This window comes from Felis catus, chromosome A1 (assembly GCF_018350175.1).
Source record: "Felis catus isolate Fca126 chromosome A1, F.catus_Fca126_mat1.0, whole genome shotgun sequence".
Taxonomy (NCBI): domain Eukaryota; kingdom Metazoa; phylum Chordata; class Mammalia; order Carnivora; family Felidae; genus Felis; species Felis catus.
In genome coordinates, this window is record NC_058368.1 from 20,891,252 (window position 1) to 20,917,500 (window position 26,249).

The 26,249-nt window shown below is 42.5% G+C and overlaps 1 long non-coding RNA gene across 2 annotated transcripts in view; it reads right to left on the minus strand.

Moving 5' to 3' along the window:
• The window catches only part of LOC123383991, a 116,781-nt gene that overhangs the window by 14,118 nt on the left and 76,414 nt on the right, over window positions 1–26,249 (minus strand). Inside the window, exon 4 of one of the 2 annotated variants that reach the window (XR_006594463.1) lies at window positions 10,037–10,131. The exons of the other annotated variant lie outside the window; for it this stretch is intronic. This is a non-coding gene — a long non-coding RNA (uncharacterized LOC123383991). The remainder of the gene's footprint in view (window positions 1–10,036; window positions 10,132–26,249) is intronic. 2 annotated transcript variants of the gene reach the window in all.

Below are 26,249 nucleotides of genomic sequence, written 5' to 3' on the forward strand. Positions count from 1 at the left end.
CTTTATAATGTTATACAAACACAAATTAAAGACACACACACATACACACACACATTTATTTTCCTATATGGTCTTTGGTTTCTTTATTGAATGTGTGTTTTCATTCTGATCATTCCAAAGGTTTATAGTCTATTCTGGGATCTGTTAGTGGTTACCTTTGTAGCTTTATGTAGTGTTATCACAGTTTAAAATTCTTATATGGTATTTTATGACTCATCACTACAAACGATGAGAAAATTACCACACACACTTACTCCATCTTGTTATCCTACCCTGCCCAATTTTGGCCCAATCTATTACCACTAATGATTCTGGCTGTTACCTTTATACTTTATACACTGACCCCTCGAGCACTTAGTTTATCATTTTAAAATGCCTGGAAATCGTGCAAACAGTGATAAAGAACCCATACTTACCCTGCTTCTTTCCCTCTCTCTACCGCTCACTTCTTGGCTTCTTGTACTAGTATTATGATTTCTTTGTTATTTTGTATTCTGTTACTGAAATGCCTACAGTTGCTTAGCCTTTATTCTACGGATTCTACGAATTGAGCGCTTACTCTCCTCACCAGCATGGCTACTCCCTTAATCTCTTGATTGGCACCTTCAGACATTTTTTTCTTTTTCTTTTTTTTTTTTTAATTTTTTTTTTCAACGTTTATTTATTTTTGGGACAGAGAGAGACAGAGCATGAACGGGGGAGGGGCAGAGAGAGAGGGAGACACAGAATCGGAAACAGGCTCCAGGCTCTGAGCCATCAGCCCAGAGCCTGACGCGGGGCTCGAACTCCCGGACCGCGAGATCGTGACCTGGCTGAAGTCGGACGCTTAACCGACTGCGCCACCCAGGCGCCCCTTTACTGTTTATTTTTTTAAAGAGAGGGAGAGCATAAGTGGGGGAGGGGCAGAGAGAGAGACAGACAGACAGACAGAATCCGAAGCAGGCTCCAGGCTCTGAGCTGTCAGCACAAGAGCCCCATGCAGGGCTCAAACTCAGGAGCTGTGAGATAATGACCTGAGCCGAAGTTGGAGGCTTAACCGACTGCGCCACCCAGGCGCCCCCAGACATTTTTTTCTTAAGAAAGGACACAGAAGTTCTCTTTGCCTGGCGTGCTTGCATGCTTGGAAACATCAAATGACAATTTGACAAGAAACCAATTCTCGGGTCACACATTTTCTGAGGACATGGCAAACCTTTTTCACCATCTTCTGGAAGTTAATGTTGCTAAGAAAAAGTCTGAAACTAAAATTCATGTTTCCTCTTACGTTTTATCTTAATTAATTATTTATTTATAGGCCTAGAGTCTTTCTCTGTTTCTGAAGTTGAGTAACTTCACTAAACCATGTCTCAGGCTAATTTTGCTGATTCTTTTTTTTCTTTCTTTCTTCCTCCCCACCCCCGCCCTGGAATAGTTGGGCCTATTTCAAACTATGGATTTGGTCGTATTTATACTTAAATATCTGAGTATTTGTTCTGTTTCCTTTAATAGAGACACCATCCATGGGGGAGTTGAAATTTCTTTTCCTCCTGTCCATATCTATCATTTTCTCACCAATCATTTTAAATAGTTGGTTCATTCCTATTTATTTTCCTTTACTTTTTCCAGCTCTTTTCTCTTTATCCCTGCCCTATAATCAAGCAGCATCTCTTTTTCTGTTGCTAATGTTAGTTTTCACTTTTGTAAGTACTCCTTAGTTCTTTTATCTCTTTCCAGAGCCTTACAGATTCTTTTTTCTATTTTAATTACTTTCCATTGTTTAACTATGTCTTACTTGAGCCAATATGGCTCTTCTTTGAATTATTGCTTCAGCAAAGCCATTCTAAAAAGTTTGTCATGAGAAACTATTTCTACAATTTTTATCTACATTATGGCATAATTTTCTGGAATGTTAGTCCCCCTTTTGTCACGTCCCCTTCATTTATTTTTCTTGCACTGTATTTGCATTATGTTCCACACAAACTCCTTTCACATTATTAGTCATACTTTTACGAGATTACTCACTGATTTATGTGGACTGTTCTTTATAGGTGAACTATTTTCTAAAGGATGATTGGCAGAGAGTACAGAGAAGTGAACTGGGTCCACCATCAGCTTGGATTTCTCTCTGCCCTGCGCTTTCGTCTCCCATTTCCGCAGGAAGTAGGGTTGGCCAGCTGTGATGGTCAACATGGCGGCATTCAGCATTTACCTCCCTTCAGCTTCAAGGCCACGCCCACTCTTTTACTCTCCTTTTGAGTAAAGATGGCATGTCTCCTCCTTTCCTCCTTGAGCTCTGCGTCCTCTCACAAGGCTCAGGATGCCCCCGCCCGAGTTTGCCTTCCCACCGAGACCTTGCTGTTCACTGAAGCCAATGGTTTCTTTCCTTGGTATGCTCAGCCCATTTCAGGCAGGCTCTGTGTTACCTGAGTGCTGAGAGTCGTGCTTTTGCTTTCAGCCTCCTCTTTTAATCAAGCCCAACCTGACTGTGTTAATCAGGATTTGGGCCGTTTTCAAGTTTTATGTATATTTTCTTTTCCAATTTCCAAAAACGATTTTAGTTGTTTTCAATAGATTTCAAAAAGCAGAGTGAGGCCAGATGCCTTGACTCTGCCATCTCACTGGTGACCTTGATGTAGCCGAGGAATGATACTGGATCTATTTCTTCTACAATTGGATTTCATAAATAATATGATCTGATGAAAGATGATATCATGGAAAGATGGGTCATGGCTGAATGCAAATGGAGTTTCAGACAATAAAGTTTGAGAATATCCAGTGTGTTCAAACCAGTGCCATTTCCACATCTGGCTTAAAGTGGTCCCTTAGGAAGATCAACCTGGCAGGGTTCTTCAGGCCGGTCAGGCTGAGCTGGGGGAGGTGGGAGAGCTTTAGGAAAGATCAGCCTGGCAGCTGTTACAGGGATCTGGGCATGGTCATGACTAAACCTCAAGATATGTTCACGCTATAAGGGAACTGATTAACGGAAGTAGCGTTAGAATACTCAGGATGTGATTCTTCTAAGTCCTTTTGAAACTCATTGCTCTTGTGTTTCAAGAGAACTTGAACTACGGAGAATGTGGTTTTTCAGATTACCCAGTATTCCTTTTGTCAGGATCCACAGGAAAATATCTCTCAGATCGTGCATCTCCAAGCAATTTTATTGTGTATTATCAACTTGGGGTCCTCTTTGTAGAGCCTACTAGAAAACACTGAAGTTAAGATATGGCTCTTGGGAAAAAGGCATATGCACATCACAGCTGGCATTCTGTTCCCTCATCCAACCTTGGTTGTCTCCTCCCTTTCTTACTTGTATTCACCCTTTGCCATATTTTCTCAATTACACTGGAATTACTGTGTCACTATCCCATCTTATCTTTGAAAGATTATTTAAATATTTTTTTGTAGGGACATAGAGAACAAGAAAAATGGGATTTAAAAGGAAAGAACATAATTCAAGCAAGTCAACTCTAAGAAGACATTTTGGAGACAATTGGGGAACCTGGAAAATGGAAATTATAGTAGGGAGTTTTATTAATTTTGTACATAAGATAATGGTATTGTGGTTATTTTTTAAGTCCTTAGTTAGCAATACATGATGAGCTATTTATAACTGAAACGTATATGTGTCTGTGATTTGCTTCAATTAACTCCAGAAAAAAAATAGCAGATGGGAATTAGGAGAGAAAGCATAAAAGCAATTTTTTAATGTAAAAACTGAAGATAATACTACTTCTAACAGCGATAATATATTTGAAAAGAATAAAAGTGGACCACTTTCTTATATCATACACAAAAATAAACTCAAAATGGATTAAAAACCTACATGTGAGATCTGAAACCATAAAATACTTAGGGGAAAACAGGCAGCAATCTTTTTGATATCAGCTAGAGCAACAGGTTTCTGGATACATCTGCTTACACAAGGAAAACAAGAACAAAAATAAACTATTGGAACTATACCAAAATTAAAAGCTTTCACACAGAAAAAAAAAATCAACAAAACAAAAAGGCAACCTACTGAATGGGAGAAGATATTTGCAAATATATCAGATAAGGGTATAATATCCAAAATTTATAATGAACTTATACAACTCAACACCAAAAATACAAATAATCTGATTTAAATGGATGGAGAACCTGAACAGACTTTCTCTAAAGAAGACATCCAGATGCCAAATAGATACATGAAAAGATGGTCAACATCACTCATCATCAGGGAGATACAATGAGGTATCGCCACATACCTATCAGAATGGCTAACATAAAAAGACAAGAAATAACAAGTATTGTCAAGGATGTGGAGGAAAAGGAATTTTCATGCACTGTTGGTGGGAACATAGTGGTTCAGCCACTGTCGAAAAGAGTATAGAGGTTCCTCAAAAAATTAAAAATGGAAATACCATATGATTCAGTAATTACTCCTGGGTATTTATTTACCCAAAGAAAGTAAAACAGTAATTTGAAAAGATATGTGCACCCCTACGTTTACTGAAGCATTATGTACAGTAACAATAGCCAAAATAAGGAAGTAATCCAAGTATCCAGCAATAGATGAATGAATAAAGGAGATGTAGTATACATGTGATGGAATATTACTCAGTCATAAAAAAAAAAGATCAGATCTTGCTATTTGGGACAATATGGATGGACCTAGAGGGTATTAGGCTAAGTTAAATAAGTCAGACGGAGAAAGATAAATACCATATGATTTCACTTATATGTAGAACCTAAAAAACAAAACAAACAAGCAAGCAGACAAAAAGCAGAAACAGACCCATAAATACAGAAAAGAAACTGTTGGTTGCCAGGGCGGAGGGGGGTGGAGGATGGGCAGAAGGGGTAAAGAGGAGTGGAAGACACAAGCTTCCAGTTATGGCATCCAAAAGTCATTGGGATAAAAGATACCACACAGGGAGCACAGTCAAAGGTATTGTAATAGTGCTCTATGGTGACAGATGGTGGGTACACTTGTGAGAACAGCATAACATATAGACTGGTTGAATCACTATGTTAGATGCCTGAAATTAATGTAACACTGTGTGTCAAGTATATTTCAATAAATAAATAAGTATTGTAATTGAGAAAAGGCATAGAAGTTCTCAGAAAGTCAGAGTGCACTGCTCCTAAACTGATTTGGGGGGATGCAATTAAACTCAGTTTATGCATGAACGGTCTGTTTGCATTTGAGAAAAAATGCATTTGAATCATGTAATGTTTACAGAAGTTAACAGAGGGCCCTAAATTTTAGATTTCAGTGAGGAAAACTGAAAGGAAAGGAACAGATATTTATTAAGCACTTTATTCTAGGCGCTGTGCTCAGGGCCTTCACATGTATTGTCTAAGTGTTCCTACCAACCTGGTTAGAAGAATGTTCCTTCCTCCCTTTCTATTTTTTCTCCTCTCGTCTTCCTGAATGATGGATGGGAGCGGTGTGGTTCACTGAATTTGGAGGTTTATAATCCTGTCTCCCTGGGACGTGTGAAGAAATGCCGGGCTCCTGTTCTGACCTGTTAGAAGCCATGATGGTTGGCCCCAGCCCCAATACTACATAAATGTAAAATGAATTTTAATAATATATTTTATTTAATCCAATATGTCCAAAATATGGTCATTTTGATATACAGAGAATAGGAGAATATTGATGAGCCATATTACACTCATTCTATATACTAATCTTCAAACTCTGGTGTATTTTACATTTGCAGCAAGCTTTTAGGAAGAGGCGTGCTGAGTCAGGAAGGTAACCCCTGGCCAGCTGGGAAACCTGGGTCCCAATGCTAACTGTGCTCCAACCTTCTAAGTTAGGAGAGGATCCCAAGCACCTGGCAACCAGCCTCATGCAGAGTGAGTTTGGGCAAGTCAAACCATGTCTTTAAACCTTACATTCTTCCAGAAAGCCAAATTGGGAGAATAAAAAGGCCCACAGGCAGACTTCAAACGAATCATCCTTGTTTTCAAATTTGTTCAAGGGCCCAAATGTGGTGACAGGCCCTTAAACCAACGAAAATCCTATCCCGATCACATGCTGAGGTTGCCAGGGTCTGTTTGGAGCAAGCAGGGAATCTCTGTGATCTGCATTCATTTATTCTTTCCTACAAGCATCTGATGGGCACCTGCTCTGTGCCAGGCGCTATTCTAGGTTCTGGGGAAACAGATATGAATAGAGTCTTGTCCTCAAAGAGGCATGTGTGGGAGGGTGCCATAATCAAGGTCTGGAGCCCCACCACTGAGTAAGAACAGGAAGGAGACTTAAAAGTTGCACTGGAGAGTCAGTGCAGGAAGAATTCACTTCATGCCTCACCTTTCAGTTTGGCTTTTAAGGAGAAGTGAGAAGTAAAAGGTCATTCCAAAGAATGGCTAGGAACAGGGAAAAACATTCCAGGCAGAAAAAAAAAATGAAGGGTGCTCTAGGCATCAGTGCATAACCACAGAGATAACGGTCCTTTCTCTGGCTTGGGATGCAGGGGGAAGGGTGGTGGAAAGTCCTGTTTCTCATCATGGTGACGGATGTTAGCATGTGTTTGCCTGCTGGTCAGGTATAGGTGGGACTGGAAAAACCAGAGCCAGAGACCGACACATGCCCCTTCCTGACCCTATCCATTCCCTCAAGGTCAAGTTCGTGAGTCAGCTCCTGAGTGAGGCTTCCCCTGGACACCTCAGCCAGCCGTGGTCACTCCCACCCTTAATGATAAGGATAGCATAGCCTTGACCGTCCGGTATGCTGTCCCCCACGAGACAGGCAGTTTATTGATAGTGTTGTGTTCTTAAACACCTGGCAGTGCCCTTCACAAAGGGAATGCCCAGTAAATCTTGTTAAATCAATTTCAGAAATTCAAAAAAATGTATTGAATACTGAGTTCACAGTAACAGTCAATAGGTACTCTTGATATATTTATGTTTGTACTTAACTCATCCCTGCGGCACAAAGTGAAGGCTTGGTGACTTATCTGCCGCATGGAGCATCTTAACCTACAAGTCTAGTTTCCAACTCTGAGCCAATTTTATATTTTATGATAGCTGTGCCAAGTTTCAGCCAACTGGATGACTTAGCAGTACTTACCAAAGAGTCTAGCATTTGTGGATATTATTCCATTCACACTCATCCTGCTCTGTCTCTGTCAGGCAGGCACACTGCACAGGCTTGCTCTGACCGTGAAGTGGGATACTGCATTTGAAAGTGCTTTGCAAAACAGAATGTGCTCTTGCTGCTGGTATCCCAGAATCCAGGGCTATGGGGAGTTGGACTCCCACTTGATATGGGTTTTCTTAGAAACCTAATGTTGGTGATGGTTCGAGGTGCCACCTTCTCCCTCGAGTAGGCATCCTACAGCTCCATGACTAAGGTTTGAAGTTACGTTCAATGGTTGGAATAGGAAGTGACGGACTCTGCTTTCCCCTAAACCCAGGAGGAAGACAACCCCACCTTCTGGACACACACGAAGAACCAGCCAGAGGTGTGCCTGACCCTGAGGCAGGTGCTTTGCATTCATTATCTCTGATGCTTCTAATAAACTAAGAGGGAGTTAGTAAGGTTTCTCCTTTACAAATGAAAAAGTGATGCCTGGGAGTGGTCCGAGACTTGCCTAAGGCGCCACAGATACTTAATGGTGGAGCCACGTTATTAATTAAAGTCCGAATTACTCCAAAGCACCTTTCTTTTTGTGACGCAGAAGCCTCTGGACTATTACTTTCCAGAATCTTTAAAATGAGTTGAATAATACCTTCCTTGCTTACCTAATAGGAATGCAGTGAGCGTCAAGATAATGAAAGTAGCTTTTCTTGGCAATAAAATGACATACATCATGGTAAGAGTACTAACAGCAATAATAATGGTTATCTAATACTTCACCCTTTCCACAGCACTTCTGTGTATATCCTACATAAGACAAGATGATGTTCTCTGGTCCATAAAAAAATATTCTTATGGTTACAGCCATTGGAATCCCTAAATGTATTTACCTGAGGAAAAGAAAATCCCCTCCTCCACCTTCCAGGGAAGCAACATAATGGGAAGGTCAACGACACAAACCCTGGAGTTAGACTCTGCCCTTACTGGGCTGGGTGACTTCCTGCACCAGTTACTTAACCTCTCCTTGGTAGATAAATATAGAGCTTCCCTTGTGGGTTGATTGGACATTAAAGGAAACATTGCATGTGGAGCCCATAGTAAGCGCTCAGTAGATGTTAGCGATAATTACAGGGATGCTAAACAGCACTGCTGGGCTTTTTCTGTGGGTGAGACATCTCCAGTCACCTCCTTTTCCTCCTCCACTCCTCCCAAACCTCACGGAGCCTGTCTTCATTCCTTTTCAATTTGGTGGCAATAGCAAGCCAATAGCTCATTTTCAAAAGCAATAACCTCATGATTGAGCCTTAAGAGTTTGCTGCTTTCATATGTTAATCAGATTGTTCTCCTCCCCTATGTCCATTAAAAAGTGATATATTTTTATGTATTATTTTGCTGGACAGCAAATATGCACATTTTCCTGTCTGACTCCATCAATCACGTTGTTGCTGATCTGATGAGACTCCCACTGGGGAGTTGGGCAGTAATTTACTCCTCACCACCATATCCAGCTTAGTCTCCAATGTATCTACTGAGGATACATGTGTCTACTAATCTGGAAAGGGATTTGGGCTCAATATTTAAGGAATTATTACCTATGAGGGACTGCACTAATGGAAAAACAAATTGGGGGGACAGAGACAAAAAAGCCTAAAAAGCAAAACAAAATTTGTAGAGTGAATGCGTAGTAGGTCTTCAGTTTTGACTCTTACGAAATGCCTCCTGATTAACTGAGAATGGAGCTCTGTCCCGGAAATCAATACTTCCCCCCGCTTTTTTCCACAAAGAGTCTGGAGACGAGGATGGACATCACACAGACATTGTTATACAAGAAATGTCAAAGCTTCATTGCAACACTTCAATGGGCTGACAGATCCATCCAGCCCAGCACTATATGGGGAGAAATTGGGGAAAAGCCAAAGGCCCTGCACGGGAAAATGGGGGCAGTTGGTCACAATGTGGTGGTGGTTGGGGGGGGGGGGTGTTCCCGAGAGGGAGAGAAAGCATGAGAAAGCAAAGAGAAAGACTGAGGACAGGAAAAGTAGCCAGGAGACTTTTAACACCAGGAATGCCAGTCACTGCTGCAATATAAGCCCCCTCCAGTTCCCCCAAACCTTCAGGAAAGTCTTACGTGAATAAATTTTCTTCTGGGTTTTTGTCTTCGAAGGAAATCATGGAAAAGGATACAGTCTGTGCTACGGCCAGTGGCAAAGGAGAACAGGACAAACAGCCAAAAGGCAGAACAGGACAACAAGATGCAGTGAAGACTGGACGTTGGAGTCAAGTATGATTGAGAGATGTACCCTCCTCAGACATTTGTAGAAACCTCAGCGTGGATGTTGGGCTTTTCACAAGACTTGGGATGGAGATGGTCTCCCCTTAAGGACAGTGTATCACCAGCAAACATCTAAGCTGCAACCCCATAGATGGAAACAACTTGCCCACTGAAAATTGAGAATTTCACAGAAGCTTTGACATTTTTTTTTTAATGTTTACTTATTTTTGAGAGAGACAAAGAGACAGAGCGCAAGTAGGGGAGGGGCAGAGAGAGAGGGAGACACAGAATCCAAGTAGGTCCCGGGCTCCGAGCTATCAGCACAGAGCCTGACGCGGGGCTCAAACCCACAAACTATGAGATCATGACCTGAGCCAAAGTCGGACGCTTAACCGACTGAGCCACTCAGGCGCTCCGAAGCTTTGACATTTCTCACACGACAATTTCAAGACAATGTTCATCCTAGTCCACTCTCCCTAGTGGTCACCTAAATCAGCTTATGTTTTTCCAAATATGGAAGAAAACCTAAGGAGGGTCCCCATCCAGGTGTAGCGAGAATGCCGATAACGATCAGAGAGAGTGTTTATGTAAATTATCAAATGATTCCAGCGCTGTTGATTCTGCCATAAGCCTCCTTAATCATAAATAAGAAAGCCAAGATGCAAAGAAGGACACATGTCATCAATTTTACTCTGAAGGAAAGCAAAGACACTTACATTAAAAGGAGCGACAGGATTTCTACAGTAACTTCGGAAACTCTCAGAGCTGCCATCAAAAATCCTTGATGAATTACTCCAGTTGGATGGGAGTTCTGCGTGGGGAAAGGTCGAAAGGATAGTTTTTGTTAAAGTCTGCCCCAGACTGACGTTGACAGCCGCTAGCAAAGCTCTGCTGTCAGCTGGGAGCTAACTTGCCAGAACGCACCTGCCTCTGTGGTCCTGTTAGTAATGGCCAGTGAGACGGGCTGGGATGGGACTTCCAACATCAAAATTGTGGAAAAGGCTCAGTCCCTTACCTGGACACTCTAGGGCTGGAAGTGTGATGTGGAGACAACAGACAATATAACTTTGCACCGCCGTAAGTAACAAATACTAAATTTGAGCCCTTGAAAAATGGAAAAATCTATACGATTTCCCAGCGTTCTTTTAATGAGATTATTATAACTTGTTAAAGTTATTTTCCATATGGTAATCTTATTAGTAAAAAAAAAATCTGGAAAAGTTGTCTTGGGTTTCCTTACAAATTACACGGCTTATATTTTATGGCTGTGAGGTCATAGCTGTGAAATATCCCCCTTTGACAACTTGACTATGATGTATGCTGTTATATTTCAGTAGCTCGGGGTGATTTTTCAGCTGGATGAAAAGTTCATTCCATTCCATCACTGCTGATATCATCTTCATTTCCATTCCACCCATGAAACTCAAAAACGCCAGAGATTTGGAGACACTACTTGCAACCAGTTGCAAATGGTAGAGACTGATGAGATGATAAAAGAAATGAAGTACAGAGGCATTTTTATACGGCCCAATAGTAACAATTAAAATGCCTTGCATTCATTATGGGTGGCTCAGCTCTTTGATAGGGTAAGAGTCTCACATATGGGGAGACATTAAATAGCTGCTACTGCCTCCCTCCTCCTTCCTCTTCCCTTTGCCACCCCAACACCACCACAGTTGGCCACCAGCCCTGATGTTCTGAGATGGCCACAGAGGATTATGATGGAGCATCCTGGCAGCAGTGGATGTTTTAGGAATATAGTAAAGAAGATAGCAGTTGGCAAATAGCACTGGAAAATCTCTTCCTATACATTTGCCCAGTAAAATCTATGGTTTGAGGTAATTTCAGATTATTCTTTTGAACCAGAGGCAAAGAAATACACATAGAGATAATCACTGTGGCTTTATTTTATAATAGCTGGAAGGGCTTGGGGGAAGGAGACAATCCAATGGGGCTGGATTCGATAAATGATTAAATACATTATGTTGTAGTTACAGGCATCCCCCACTTTTTGAAATCTTGCATTATGTCACTTTGCTCTGCAAAAGACAGACACATGAAAAGATACTCAACATCACTCATCATCGAGGAATTACAAATCAAAATCATGATGAGATGTCACCTCACACCTGTCGGGATTGCTAAAATTAACAACATGGAGACAACAAACGTTGGTGAGGATGCAAAGGGGAACCCTTTTACACTGTTGGGAATGCGAACTGGTGCAGCCACTCTGGAAAACAGTATGGAGGTGCCTCAAAAAGTTGAAAATAGAACCACCCTATGACCCAGTAATCTCACTATTAGGTGTTTACCCAAAGGATACAAAAATACTAATTTGAAGGAGTACAATTCACCCCAGTGTTTATAGCAGCACTATCAACAATAGCCAAATTATAGAATGAGCCCAAACATCCATCGACTGATGAATGGATAAAGAAGATGTGGTATATCTATACAATGGAATATTACCCAGCCATCAAAAAGAATGAAATCTTGCCATTTACAATGACATGGATGTAGCCAGAGTGTATTATGCTAAGTGAAGTAAGTCAGAGAAAGACAAGTATCATATGATTTCACTCATATGTACAGTTTAAGAAACAAAACATATGAACATAGGGGAAGGTGGAAAAAGGAGGAGGAAAGCAAACCAGAGGAGACTCTTAACTACAGACAATAAACTGAGGGTTCCTGGAGGGGAGGGGGCAGGGGATGGGCTAAATGGGTGATGGGCATTCAGGAGGACACTTGTGATCAGCACTGGGTGTTATATGTAGGTGATGAATCACTACATTCCACTTCTGAAACCAATATTACACTATATGTTAACTAGATAAAACTTAAAAGAAAAAAATCTACATTGGGACTTGTTTTCGCTTGAGGGTAAGAAATCCAAAGAGAACTTTCACTTCCAATGCCAAAAAGGCAAAAAGCAAAAACAGGGCTCTGCATTTGTTCGGCAGGTCGCCCTTACAGAGCCAGCACATGCTCTCAGCAGCTGGAGCGGCACGACCAAGCTCCCTCCCCAGGAACTGCACTCAGCGTCACAGACAGCCACCAGAGCCGTGAACACCCATGAGCACCTGTGCTTGAACTCCATTCATGTTGTGCTTCTATTAGCAACATATGTCCTAAGGTTTCAAAAATGTCTAAGAGAGGTTGGTTTCTTGGGGGGGGGGGGTCTAGATACACTTAAAAAATTTCCATAAACAATAATGGCAATTGCTTCTTTGCTTTGCACCATTTCAGCTTATGAGAGCTTTCATAGGAACGCTCTACTTTTGCGGACAGCCGGGCAAGCCTGTATACGATAAAATATTGCACAGCCATAAAATGCATGCCTTAGAATAGTATCTACTGAAAGAGGGAAATGTTCATTACACTATTTTTTTAAACGTAGGTACAGAACCACATATAAATTCCAAAATGTGATATGCATATATGATTATAACTATACTAAACAAAATTTTTGTAGTTATCCCAAAATTCTATAATGAACACTTAGAAAATGTAAAAGGCGACATGCATAATTTTTTACCCCACAGTTTGATAAATTTTAAAACATATCCCAAGTTTGAACTTTCAAGTTTTAGAACACTGACCACATAGCTGGACTTTTTCTTTAATAAAGATTGTCACCAAAAAAAATGTCAGAAAATTACCATGAGAGGAGAAATACTAACAAATGACCATAATATCTGCCATTATGACAAATAGACGCCTTCACCATTAGCTTCATTCTAGTCACATCAGACATGTACTTGGGCCTCCTTTTTTAAATGGCAGAGGGTTTTGTGTTTCTTTATTTTTCCCCTTCTTAGGACACAGGGAATTAAACCTTTTAAGAAAGGCACACTTTTTTTAAGTTTATTTATTTATTTTGAGAGAGAGAGTGTGTGTGCACAAGCAGGGGAGGGGCAAAGAGAGAGAGAGGGAGAGAGAGAGTCTGAAGCAGGCTCCGCACTGTCAGCACAGAACCTGACATGGGGCTCAATCCCATGAACCGCGAGGTCATGACCTGAGACACAATCAAGAGTCGGACACTTAACCGACTGAGCCACCCAGGTACCCCAAAAGGCACACATTTTAGATCACTTTCTATAAATATAAATATCTACGGCAGGAAGGAAAGAGTCCTACCCCCAACCTAAACTATTAATTGATAATCTTGTGTTTCTGGGAGGTTCTGATTCTCTGGGGGAAACCTTTCTTAACTTCAGAATGTGAGATTCCAGCTAAGATAGTCAGTCCTTAACGACTTGGATGCTAATTATCCAGCTTCTCGGTCACCTCAGGTCTGGCTGCCCTTTCTTCCTCCCTTTCAAGCTGCTGGCAGATTTGGGTCCAGCACAGAATGGGAAGCCCACGAAGCCCAGTGACCATGTCATACAGCAGGTGCCAAGGGCCCGAATCAGTCTACATGCGATGGTGAGTACAGACTCTCCTGATGGGATATGTTAGAAAAGGACGGGTCAGAAAGTGCTGGACTAACAAACAAAGGCACTTCCAAGAGGTGGGATCAAGGGTGTCCCGAAAGAGAGGAGAGGAATCTCACCAATGTGCCCTTAACTTCTGGGTGTATGTAGCGTGGGTTTGAGCCACGTGTTCTTCCATTCCTGTAGTCAGACCCTGACACAATGGCGGCGGGAACGTCTAATAGAGTTGACATTTTCTAATGGAGAGGGTCGCTCTGGGCAAAAGGAATGGCCATTAGATGAGTGCACACTCCATGCTTAGGTGGTAAGCAGAGGGCGAGAAAAACAGGTGAGAAGTGCACTCCTCATGGTGAGAAGGGGTCTGACCCGAATTTCTGTGCGGGGCCCTCCCTCTCTTCTGTGCCGGCTCCCAGGGCTGCCCCCTTCAATTTCCTCCCCGAGTCTGCACTCAGTGGAGAGTGGCCATGCTCCAAAGCTCTCCTTTTCCTCTTTCCCATTAAAACCTCCAAAGCTGCCTCCTCCTATAGCAGTCGTGCTAGAAGAAAAATCTGGTGAACTAATTCCCCCTTCGAGTAGGATGACTAAGAACTATTCATGAGGACTTGCTGATGACAAAACAGAGGCCCAAAAGGTTTGAACTACTTGCTCAATGGCGCGTCATGGCCTGGATAAGATCCATGACTCTGTTACTTACTGGCCCGGTAATGCTGCGATATGGCCTTAATACAAAGATCTCCATGACACCCACAGTTTTAGCCCAAAGGAGTGGGCTGTTTCCAAAGGCAAATTTTCAGGCATTCGGGTTCACACGTGAAAAACAAATTTTTTCACCAGCGAATTTTCTGGGCTTTTAGCAAAACCACCTAATCCTACCCTACCTATGTTTAAGGCTAAACTCGCCACATAAGAATTCAGAATTTACTTTTAGGCACACAACCCATGTATAGTAAATAGGATGATGTAAAAGAGATTGAGCACACAGTGATGGAAAGGGGTGGGACTACAAGTTGGGGGACTTCTTCAGGCCCTCGCTCTATTGTCTCCCACCTGTGTGACTCTGGGCAAGAAACCCAGGTAGAATGGCTCCGGGATGGAAGGAGAGATGATGGAAACTGCGACTAGCACAGAACGTGGACTTTATCCAGTTACGCCACATTATGTACACTCAGTCAGATGTGAACAACCCTTGACGTCTGGTAGTTCCAGCCCTGCACCTGAGCAGATGGAGGGGAGTCTTAGCACCTTCATTTTCACATGAAGGCACCTTATAATGACATTCTTATCCTCAGAGGCTCTGTCCTCCCTGGCCTTTCCTACTTTGGTCTTGAAGCCTCTGCCTTTGCAATATATTCGAATGGTTCAAACTCCTGGTTGAAACCTTCTACTACTGGTCCTGGACGCCTCCAGACAGGTACCCTAAAACGGTCTGTATCTGTTCCTCTGGGAGATGTTGGCTTTACTTACTCTTTTTTTTTTTTTTTAATGTTTACTTATTTTTGAGAGAGAGAAAGAATGTGAGCAGGGGAGGGGCAGAGAGAGAGAGGGAGACACAGAATCTGAAACAGGCTCCAGGCTCTGAGCTGTCAGCACAGAGCTCCATGCGGGGCTCAAACTCTGGAACAGCGAGATCATGAACTGAGCTGAAGGCGGACACTTAACCGACTGAGCCACCCAGGTGCCCCGGCTTTACTTATTCTTAAGCAACCTCCACAGTCTCCTTTGGTTGTCTTTCACCAATTTGAATTGTTAATATTCGTGTACAAATTTATTCCTTTATAAAATTCATTTTCTAAGTTGCTAATGCTTATTTTTCTGCTTTAAAAAAAAAGTAATACACATTTCCCGTAGAAAATTTGGAAAACAGACAAGAGAATAAAGAAAAATACTAGTTTCCCACAATCCCACCTCCCAGAGAAGTATATTTCCTTTCAGCCTTTTTTTCTCTGCATATAACATACGTTTAACTCAGTTGGGATACACTTTTATATTCGGCTTTTTTTTTTCCCTCCACTTATGTTACCACACAGACACTTGGGAACATTCATTAATACAACACTCTTGATTGTTGCAAACCAATATTTAAATCTCCTGCAGCAATTTTATTGATGTACGCAGAAGGGTGTGCAAGTAAGACTTGGGAAATAGTATAACCTCCCTGGCTCTCAGGTTCCTCATCAATGAAAGAAAAGTGAACAATACTGAACGTTCCCAGAGATGGAAGGTGGGGGTTGGGAAAAATGGGGGAAGGGTCCCGAACTGATTTCTTTAAAAATGAATCTGAATATGAATTTGGAGATACACCTTCCCTTCCTGGACTCTGCCACAAGGACCTTACCCATAGGCACTAAGGTCTTGCCAAAATAATTCTAAGAACAAAGATTTGGGGTCTCTCGTAGATATGGACCCAGGTGACTAAGAAACTAAGACGGGCACAGTTTTGCTCCCAGTGAGTAAAGAATGAACTCTTACTATCAGGGAGACTAATTCCTGCCATTTCAGACATCATCGAGTGCATCTTTCTGGCACACGAGTTTCATTTTTTACGTAAGGAAAGTAGATAGAATGTGGCATAGCCTGGGTTTCCTTTCAAATAGGAGTTTTCCTCTGGAAGGTTTGCTTCCATACTGTTCAACTGTTCTTCTGTTCTTTGGTTTCCCCACTGCAGTAAGTCCGTCTCATCGTTTTGACTATTCTTGCTTCAATTTGGTTCATGACTTTTTGCTTTGTTTAGTTAGCATTGTGCTCTCTTTATTTAAACTATCTCCCACTCCAACCATGTTTTGTCTTTTCTTCTTATTTTGAAACAGCTTCAGAATACTACCAATGAAGACATTTGCCCCCCACTAGGCCTTTTGTTCTGTGCAAAGCTGGAAAAGCACGTCTGGCAACCATCTTTTCCCGGTCCCATCATTACCACGATAGGCCTTTTGTGCCGCACTTTGGGACACGCTTGAGCCCAGAAATGCTCTGATGGGGGAAGTGACCTTGGGCCTTAATTCTTTTCTCCAAAATTTAAAACCCTCCAATTGTACCTGCAAACCAGTAGGAAAATATTTTACCTGAAAGCAGAACATTTCTCCATTTCACCACCATTAAAATACCGTTAAACTGGGCTATCACGTTGATGAAAATGCTCCAATATAAATCTGGGGGTATTTCAGTCTAGCTTTTGTGGTAAGTGTCTCCTGGCAGGTAAGGGAAAGATTACTTGAAAGAAAATGATAGACACAAAAAATATCTCTAGTTTTCCACGGCTGGCAATGAAAGTAGGTAGATCAGATGGGGCCTGAATCTTTATACCAAAAGAAGCACTCTTTGGGATTACAAAAGTGTCTCACTAGAAGGCCTCATTTAAAAGCACACATACTTTATGAACCAGTGACAGGCAGGCACCTGAGACTGGTTTGGGAGCAGATGGAGGTAAAAGTGAGGACAGAGGAGAAGGGGACACGGTCAGACTACAGGACCCAGCCTCAGGAATGGGTCCAGAGCAGTCACCCAGGGGAATGCATGGCCCAGGGGAGAAAACAGGAACTAAATTCCTAGGGTGGGACCAGCAGAGCATGAGGGTGCATGAGAAGGGGGGAAAAAAACAACTTCAGAAAGAAAGCCTCCCTCAAAACTCTTCTAGACAGACCTTATTCTCTGAAATGATCTCTGTTATCAAAAGGCTAGAAACATCGGGCTCTTTCAAGAAAAATGACGACATTCACATTTTCTCAGAAAAACTTGTTTAGATTCTATCCTTTCAGAGCCAGAATATTGTTTAAACGACAGGATGGGATGTACTCTCACCCCTTTCCCTATTCTATACATTTCTACCTCTTGGGAGCCAGATGCTAAATTGTTTCCAGCCAGTTAATAATGGCTGTGGTAGTGAACCTCCCAGGAGACCCAAAGAAGGAAACCTGCCTGCATTTCCAGGGCTCTGTTACGTGCATTGGCTGCTGGGTGGATGCAGATTGGTCAAATAAAGGCAGGAAATAAAGCATAGAAGTGAATTAGTTCACCGTAAACCAACCAGACAAGGCCCTGAGGTTACGACCTGCTCATCCATGGGCTTGGTGTTCCCAGCAGCATGCCTGGAAATGCCTGAATTTGCCATCACTTTGGTTTTGCTGTGAAGGTCAGGCTGAGTCCAATGGCTTGTTGATTACCTCAAGAAGGCATTCCACATGGTGCCATTGACTCCACTTCTGTTTATCTGGTGCCATCTGCACTCTTTGAGGACCTAGTTGATAGGAAGTGACTAGCTGAGTGCTACAGAAAGTACAAAGATGACTTAGTCAAGAGCTCTGCCTGGAAAGAACTCCCCAAATAAGGCTCAAGGTAAGATACGAACGTGTGTCGATAGAATAACCTAAGATATTGTATTTTTCGGTTAGTACGTGGTAATAGTGGTCATCATTGATTGATCCCTTATCCTGTGCCGTGCAATACAGTTCAAGTGTCTGGCCTTTGCAGTTACTTTGTGGAGCAGGTCACACACATTTCATACACAGGGAAGCTAAGCTCAGAGAGGTTACACACTTAGTAAGTGACAGAGCCAGGTTTCAAATGCCAGAGCATGTGCTTTTAACACACCACCACCGCGACCGGTCCGTCTATCCCCCGTGAGATGGTCAGATGAATTGTAAGCATCACGGAGCTCAGAGGAAGGAGGGCACAGACTCAAGCTGGAAGATCTAGGAAAGGCTTGTGCCTCGAGGCTATGCATTAAAAGACTAATAGGTGTTAGACCAGAACAGACGAGAAAGGGAGGGAAAGTGCAGGATGGGGAAGATCTACCAGGGAGAAGGAAGTGTGAGAAAAGACATCCTTGGAGAAAGTGTGATGGAAACCTTGAATAGCAAGCCAGGATGTGAGAATACGACATGCTATCCAATCTATTCAAGCCAAGAGAGACATCAGCCCTGCCACACTCAGACCCTCACCATCCAATGGCTTCCCAGGTATTAGCTCTTGCCCACCTTCCTCTGCGTGTTTGTGAACGGTGACTCTGAGCATTGCAGTCCCCTTTCCCTTATCTTATGACAACCCAGCCCTTCTAATGGCCACACCTGTTCACGGTCGATCTAAACAGGGTTACAAGTCTGGCAGACCCCTCACTGGAGTTCAGTTTTTGCAGCTTTGTCCTGATCTAATCTGTAATCCAATTTGCTACTTAGTCTCCCCAAGCCCTTATCAACATTTTAGATTTCAATGTGCCTTTTCTAGGCTGAATATCTGTGTTTTCAATTATGTCACCCTAGGTGAATTACCCTTCCATTGTTCAAGGTCAAACCTCAAGTTGTTATTTCCTGCCCATACAGCTAGTCCCTTTCCCCTCCATCCCTTTGGGGCAGTTTCTCAATTGTCACTGGCGTTCCCAGATCCTATCTCTATCAGGTTTCATCTGTAAACTTAATCACAAAGCTATGCCCCATTTGGCTTCATTTCATTCCATGGCAGAAATGTCCGTTATGCATCCATTCTCTACAGGCACCCTGGGCTCCAAAGATATAGTAGATATGTCCTTCTGTAGCTATATAAAAACAAAAAGCTGGGGGGGGGGTCCTAAAAGGAACTAAGTGGGTTTGATTTCATTCCCATTGTTGAGTCCCCTCCCCCGATCACAGACCCTCTGGTCCTGCACTCATGTTTCTGTGGCCGCAGAGGACTCTTTCTAGCACAGGTATTCAAGAAACGATTGTTAAAGCAGAGAGGGGAGGGCAGAAGCAGAAGGGGCTAAGTCAGAACAACTCTGAAAAACAGTCACTAGCTCAAGTCTTCTCAGAGGACTCTGCCCCTTCCTACCCCAGGCTCAGCCCGGGGTCCAAACATATTTTCTCTTTGAGCCTTCTCTCAGCAAGGCTCTGACAAGGGCAGAGCTATTGGTGCCCTGCTCATACGTCGCATCCAGTGTCTGAGTTTAGCCTTGCCTTTCTCTTTCCTACATGCTGCATGCCGTATTGCTTCTATAGAGGGAAGCACCCCCAAGTATATTATTTTAGGGTGCAAGGAACCCCATGATACCCCAAACATAGAAAGGCAGCCTGTGTGGATCAGCCACATAGCTCACCTCTCACTTCTAACTATGAAAACTTTCAGAGACCGATCTGCACCTTCCCATTATACTCCAGCAACGTTGATGGCCCCGGCAGCCCTTTGCTCACGGTGCTATCACTTAAGTCGTGTGCACTGGCTGACTGCCCCACTGCCTGCCTTGTGAACAGAAACTGGGAGCAGGAACCGTAAGTGTTATCAATTATCTTTGTGACCCCCGCCCCCGATCTAGCACATAGCACGTGTTTGGTAAATGTTCATTGAATGACTCCTGAAACAAATAAATACTAGAGGCTATAAATTGTCTTGTCAGATATGGTTTTTGTCCCACCAACCAATTGCTTTTGGTTGAATCCTTGGTTTTCAATTTGTTTTTAATGAACATAATCCTTACTTCAAACAAATACTTATTTGGAAGACCCCAGCCCCCCAAGATATAAAATGATAATAGTGGAGATCTTCTTGTTCACATAAAATGGAGAGCCCTCAGAAAGCCTTGATACCACCTGCTTGCCCGCCACCCCCCCACCCCAAATGCCCCCAAGCTAAAATACTCATTCGACTTCCCTCCCCATTTTAAGTTCTTCACTTTGCTCAATCAAGGTCTAGGCCAAATCTTTCTTTCCTCATGAAGACTAAATACTCTCTGATCACCCCATCTGTGGGGTCCTCTCCCTTTTCTGGAAACCCTATTGGCTACCCTACTCTTATGGCCAGAGTGTGTACCAACAAATATTCTTGGAGTCTTCCTAAAGATCGAGTCCAGTGATACGCGTTTTAAGTACATTTTCCCATCTAATCCTCGGAGCAGTCCTGTGAGGGAGATGCTATTATTATCTTATTTTACTGATGAGGAAATAGAAGCTCAGAGAGGTTAAGCAATTTGCCAAGGTCACACCGCTGTTAACTGGCACTGCTAGGATTTAAATATGAGCTACTTGTTTCCTGTTTTAATGAGACATTATTTCATCTTTCTAACTAGATTGGTAAGCTAAAGTTAGCTTACCAAGAACTATGTCTTTAATTCTTTCCCTCCTTGCTCTATTCTTAATACAGTGTTTAGCCCTCAAGAAGAGTATAATTAATTATTTTTCAGAGATTAATTGGTTCCCCGAAGTATATCACATAGTTCCTCACCTCCTCCTCTCCTAACATCTATCCGGGTAGAAGCTGTCAGCTTCTGAATAGGTTCTGGTCTCACTCTCCTTCCTAAAGAAAGTTGTGTTTCTAAAGCTTGCAAAGACAGGTTTCTGCTGCTGAGAATATTAAGCACTTCCTGCAAAGGCTGGAAGCTAAGCAGGACTTTCACAGGAGGGAAAAAACAACAGTGACCTCGTCAAATGGAGTGGGGAGGCTCGAGGCAGGAAATCGAAGGTACTGTCAGAACAGCTCGAGGGAGAAAGAGGGGGTGACTGCAGAGGAAAGAGAGACTATTTAGATTTTTACCACTTGGGACCCTCTCCCCAATTTAACTTCTGGACTAAATTTTAAAAACAGCCGAGTAGTAAAAGCCCTGCTCTCTGTGAACTCTGGCCCCTCTGCCTGTTTGGGATGTCACAGAGAAAGGCTGCACATTGTGCAGCTGCCCCAAGGGGATGTCCAGCGGCCCAGGTGGGGTGATTGACTGCGGGAAGCCCCAGGGGCCCGCCTGCCCACCACCCTCCCTGCACCTGCGCTGTGCATAAACAGAGGCCTGCCTTCTGCAGGGGCCCCTTCCTGACCTCCCCCAGCCCTTCCCCTCAGGCCTTGCCCCGTGGGCCCTCATACTTGAAAATTAACCACAGGCTTAAAGAGAAAGAGAAGATGGCTATGGGAGCCCAAAACAGGCAAGTGGAAATACCTGATGAACAGACGAGAGACAGAGTCCTAATAAAATAGGCAGCTCTGTATGCTACTTTTAGCATCTCGTGCCTCTTAAATATCAACGTTACGTCCTTGCTGCAGTGCATATAACAATATTGCTAAAATGCCGGGTGCTTAACCGCACTTTTGTTCTTTGTGTCCATTTCAATAGCTGGAAGTTATTTCAGTACAAGTCTCACTGGTCATGAAGCATTTATTTCAAATACCTGTCTTTTTTTTCCCCTTTTTTTGAAATACGATAAATGGTCCTCAGTGACTGATATATACGTAATACGCACGGACAACCAATATAGTTTGCCCTTTAATGACTTTCACAGAAGGCAAATGAGGACAAGAGCATTTTCATAAAACGAAGCACAGGCTCGCGTGCACACAACACAAGCAACATGTGCTTTGTGTCCTCACACACTTGTGAGTTTTGACTGAGACAAACAAATATTTGTGTTCAAAACTAAAATCATTCCGTTCGTTATGTACTGTTGGAAGTAGCCACCGTTATAATAGACACAAAACTTCAAAACAAAATCCTTTAAGTGCTGAATCGAAAATGTTCAGGGTTTTCTATCAATTTCCTGATTCTCCTAAGATGTGAGTCATAGGGATAGCTGTTCAGCTATGTCTTTTTCTCTTTTTCCTTTTTATAAAAAAATTGGAATACATTATGCAAGACACAGAATAAAAACACATAGGCTGAAGGAAAATTGTTTGTGGAGGGAGAGAATAAATAAATGAATGAATGTACAAGTAAATAAACCTCATAGCAAAGCCACTACAAGTAAAGTCAAAAGACAAAAGCAATCTAGGGGAAAAAATGCAAATTACATCAGAAAAGTCTTGGGTTTTTTTTTAATATATAAAGAGCTCCAACAAATCACTAAGAAAACCTCCAACAAGCCAATGTTAAAAAGGAGCAAAACTGATGAACAATTCACAGAGAGGGAACTAAATATGGTCCTTCAAAGTATGAAAAGATGCTTACTGTCATTCAAATAAAAATAAATTAAAAAGAATTCTGTATTGGGGGAAGATGTGAAAATAGGTTGAGGGAGATGAAAAGATAAACAACCTTTATGGAGAACAATTTAACCTCAATACATCAAAACTGCAAATGCGTTTGCCTTTTGACCCAGCGATCACAATTCCTGGAAGAGATCTTATATATGTTATTTTACACATGCAAAATGACATATGTACAAAGTTATTTACTACAACACTCTAATAGCAAAAAGTATTTTAAAAATCCAAATGGTGGTCAACAGGGGACTAGTTAAACAAATTATGGTACAGCTAGACAGTTCTTTATCTGAAACCCTGGGGTTTGAGGCGGTTTGCATGTCAGAACTTTGTGAAATTTAGAAAGCTAATGCAGTGGATGTACCATATATTATGTAACACTCTAGAGTGTTCTGGGGCAATACTCGGTAATCAAATAGATTAATATTTCTGCAGGAAAAAAATATGAATAGTCATACCAAGTGGGTGAAATACAACTCCCCTCAGTCCAAGTCATATTTCGTCGCCAAATGAGTTTGCCGCAAACTTAGGAAAATTTTTGGTTTTCAGAGATTTTTTGAAGCTAGGGCTTACAGATAAGAGGTTGTAGGCATGTCTATCCATACAACAGAATACCATAGAGCTAGAAATAAATTAAAATATAGTTTCTGTGCTAAATAATCTCCAATATATACTAAATTTAAAAAAAAGACATAACCCTTTGGGTACAAAAGGGGGGAAATATTAAGGAATATATGTACATGCTCATGTAGGCCAAAGATGGGTCTGAAAAGAGTACATCTGCTTCTGGAGAGAGGAGTAGGAGGAGTCTAGGAACTATGGTAGGAGCCAGACTTTCCACTGTATATGCTTGCATAGCTGTCCTATGTAAATATATTACCTATTCAGAAAAAATAATACACAATTACAGGTTTAATTGCTAAACAAAATGTGTGTATGGATTACCAGCCGTTGATCAGGCTTTATCCTCACATGTAAGTTCTGAGAAACACAGAGCACCTTGCAATGAATACCATCTATGGGCCAGGCGCTAAGCTGGGTGCACTGCTCAGATTATAGCTGGTCATGTGAGGTAGGCATTAGTATCCCCATTAAAATTTCTTTTTAATATTTATTTATTTTTGAAGGAGAGAGAGACAGAGTATGAGTGGGGGCGGGGGATGCAGAGAGAGAGAGGGAGATACAGAATCCGAAGCAGGCTCCAGGTTCTGAGTTGTCAGCACAGAGCCCCACGCGGGTCTCGAACCCACAAACCACGAGATCATGACCTGAGCCGAAGTCGGACGCTCAACTGACTGAGCCACCCAGGCGCCCCAGTATCCCCATTTTAGAGATGAGGAAACCAAGGTTCAAGTCAAACCACACAGTAGTAAGTGGTAGATCTAGATTCATACCCAAGGTGCATGACCCTGAGTTCTATAGCACAAAAGAACATTGGAAAATGAGAACTAGGTGATTACCTACTGAGAACACGTGTGGAAGTTATGACCAGATGATGATTCTTTTCTTGAACACAATTCCTGGAACATTTAAGATTCTTCTCTGTTCTGATTCCTCTGAGCATTGCTCATGATATAAAAACAACAAAGCCTGCAGACAAGGAGTCTGTGCCCTGATTAAGGGCTGGGGAGGTGAACTCTTCCATCATAAAGAGCTGAAGCCCTGTGGGGCCCATTATGGATATGTCTGCCCACAACAGACAGGCAGTCTGGTCCAAGAATGCTTTGTCTTCTTCCCCAGATTGCTCATGAGCACTGGCTGGGGAGGGAGAGGCAGGAAAGTGTATTTTTGACTGAGTATTTTTGTCTCCTCAAAACTCACATGTCGGAATCCAAATCCCCAATGTGATGATATCTGGAGAGGGAGTCTTTGAAAGGTAATTAGGTTGAGATTAGGTCATGAGGGTGAACCCCTCATGACGTGATTAGTGCCTTCTTAAGAAAAGACACGAGAGGGGCGCCTGGGTGGCTCAGTCGGTTAAGCGTCCGACTTCGGCTCAGGTCATGATCTCGTGGTCCGTGAGTTCAAGCCCCGCGTCGGGCTCTGTGCTGACAGCTCAGAGCCTGGAGCCTGTTTCCGATTCTATGTCTCCCTCTTTCTCTGACCCTCCCCCGTTCATGCTCTCTCTTTCTCTGTCTCAAAAATAAATAAACATTAAAAAAAAAAAAAGACAAAACATGAGAAAGCCTGGTTCCTCTCCCCGCTCTCCATCATGTGAGGATGTAAGTAGATGGCCTTCTGAAAACCAGGCCTTCTGAAAAATCTCACCAGACACCAGTCCTCCGGGCACCTTGGTTTTGGACATCCCAGCTTCCAGAACTGGGAGAAATAAATACGTGTTCATTAAGCCACTCAGTCTACAGTAATTTGTTATGATAGCTTCAGCTATCTCTAGCTCTGGAAAGACTCACCTTTTGATCTCAAGTACTGTATATTTGAAAGTACAGTTTGAAATTCATCAAAATTGACAAATACTAATTAGATTTATCTTTTCAGTCATTAGTCCCTTTGTTCCATCGTTGAGAAAAACAAAGTAGGACAGTGCATACTGTTCTCAGGAGCAAACACACCAAACCCACTGAGGTGGGACAGACTGATGGATTTGGGGTTGGCTCCAAAACATACAGAGTCTCTCCCTTCCCAGAACCCCCACAGGCTACACATCTCCCAGTCTTATGTCCCCACCTACCAGGGACAGGAGCTAGAGGGGAATCTCTGAATTAAGCTGACCTTTAGCCAAAGACTCCAGAAGAATTCAGAAAGAAGTGGTGGGTTCTAACAGCTGACATGGACTTTGAAGCTGAACTTGTAGAGTGACCAACCGCCAGTGTTTTTTGCCCTGGGACTGTCTTGTTTTTGCACTGAAGGTTCCACAGCCCATCAGGACTGGACGAATCAGGATGATTTGTCACCCTGCCTAGGTTTCAAACCCAGCTCCACCGCTTTTTAGCTGTGAGACCTTGAGCAAATATCTGAACGACTCTTTGTGAGTTTCTCCATGCGTAAGACGGGGAGAATAATAGCACCCGATCCACAGGTTAGATGAGTATTTATAAGTGCTGGGAACAGTACTTGGTAAGAGCTGTATGAGTATTTGTCAAACAAAAGAAATTACGTTAAGCCTCGTGGAGTCTTATTGTGGCTGTTTACAACCAATGTGTGCAGCAGGGCGTTGAGCGCTCTTAAGCTGCATGACTGCATTGGTGGAGACGGAAGCGTGAGGCTACAAGTATCTTTCACCAGGATAGCTATTCAGTGAGTCAACAGGCTACAAAACCAAAGCAAGAGACCAGCATTTCCTTTATCTCCGCATCCTCTCCCGCCCTTGTCATTTCTCCATTTTTCATGTCAGCCATTCTGACAGGTGTAAAGTGGTGTCCCATACGTCGTTGAGGCAAAGCTGGTGCCACGACTGTGAGACACAGTATGGAGATTCCTCAAAAGTTCGAAAATAGGATTACCCTCTGATCTAGTAATTCCACTACTGGGTATTTACCCAAAGAAAATAAAAAAACGCTAATTCGAAAAGATATATGCACCCCTATGCTTACTTCAGCATTATTTATAA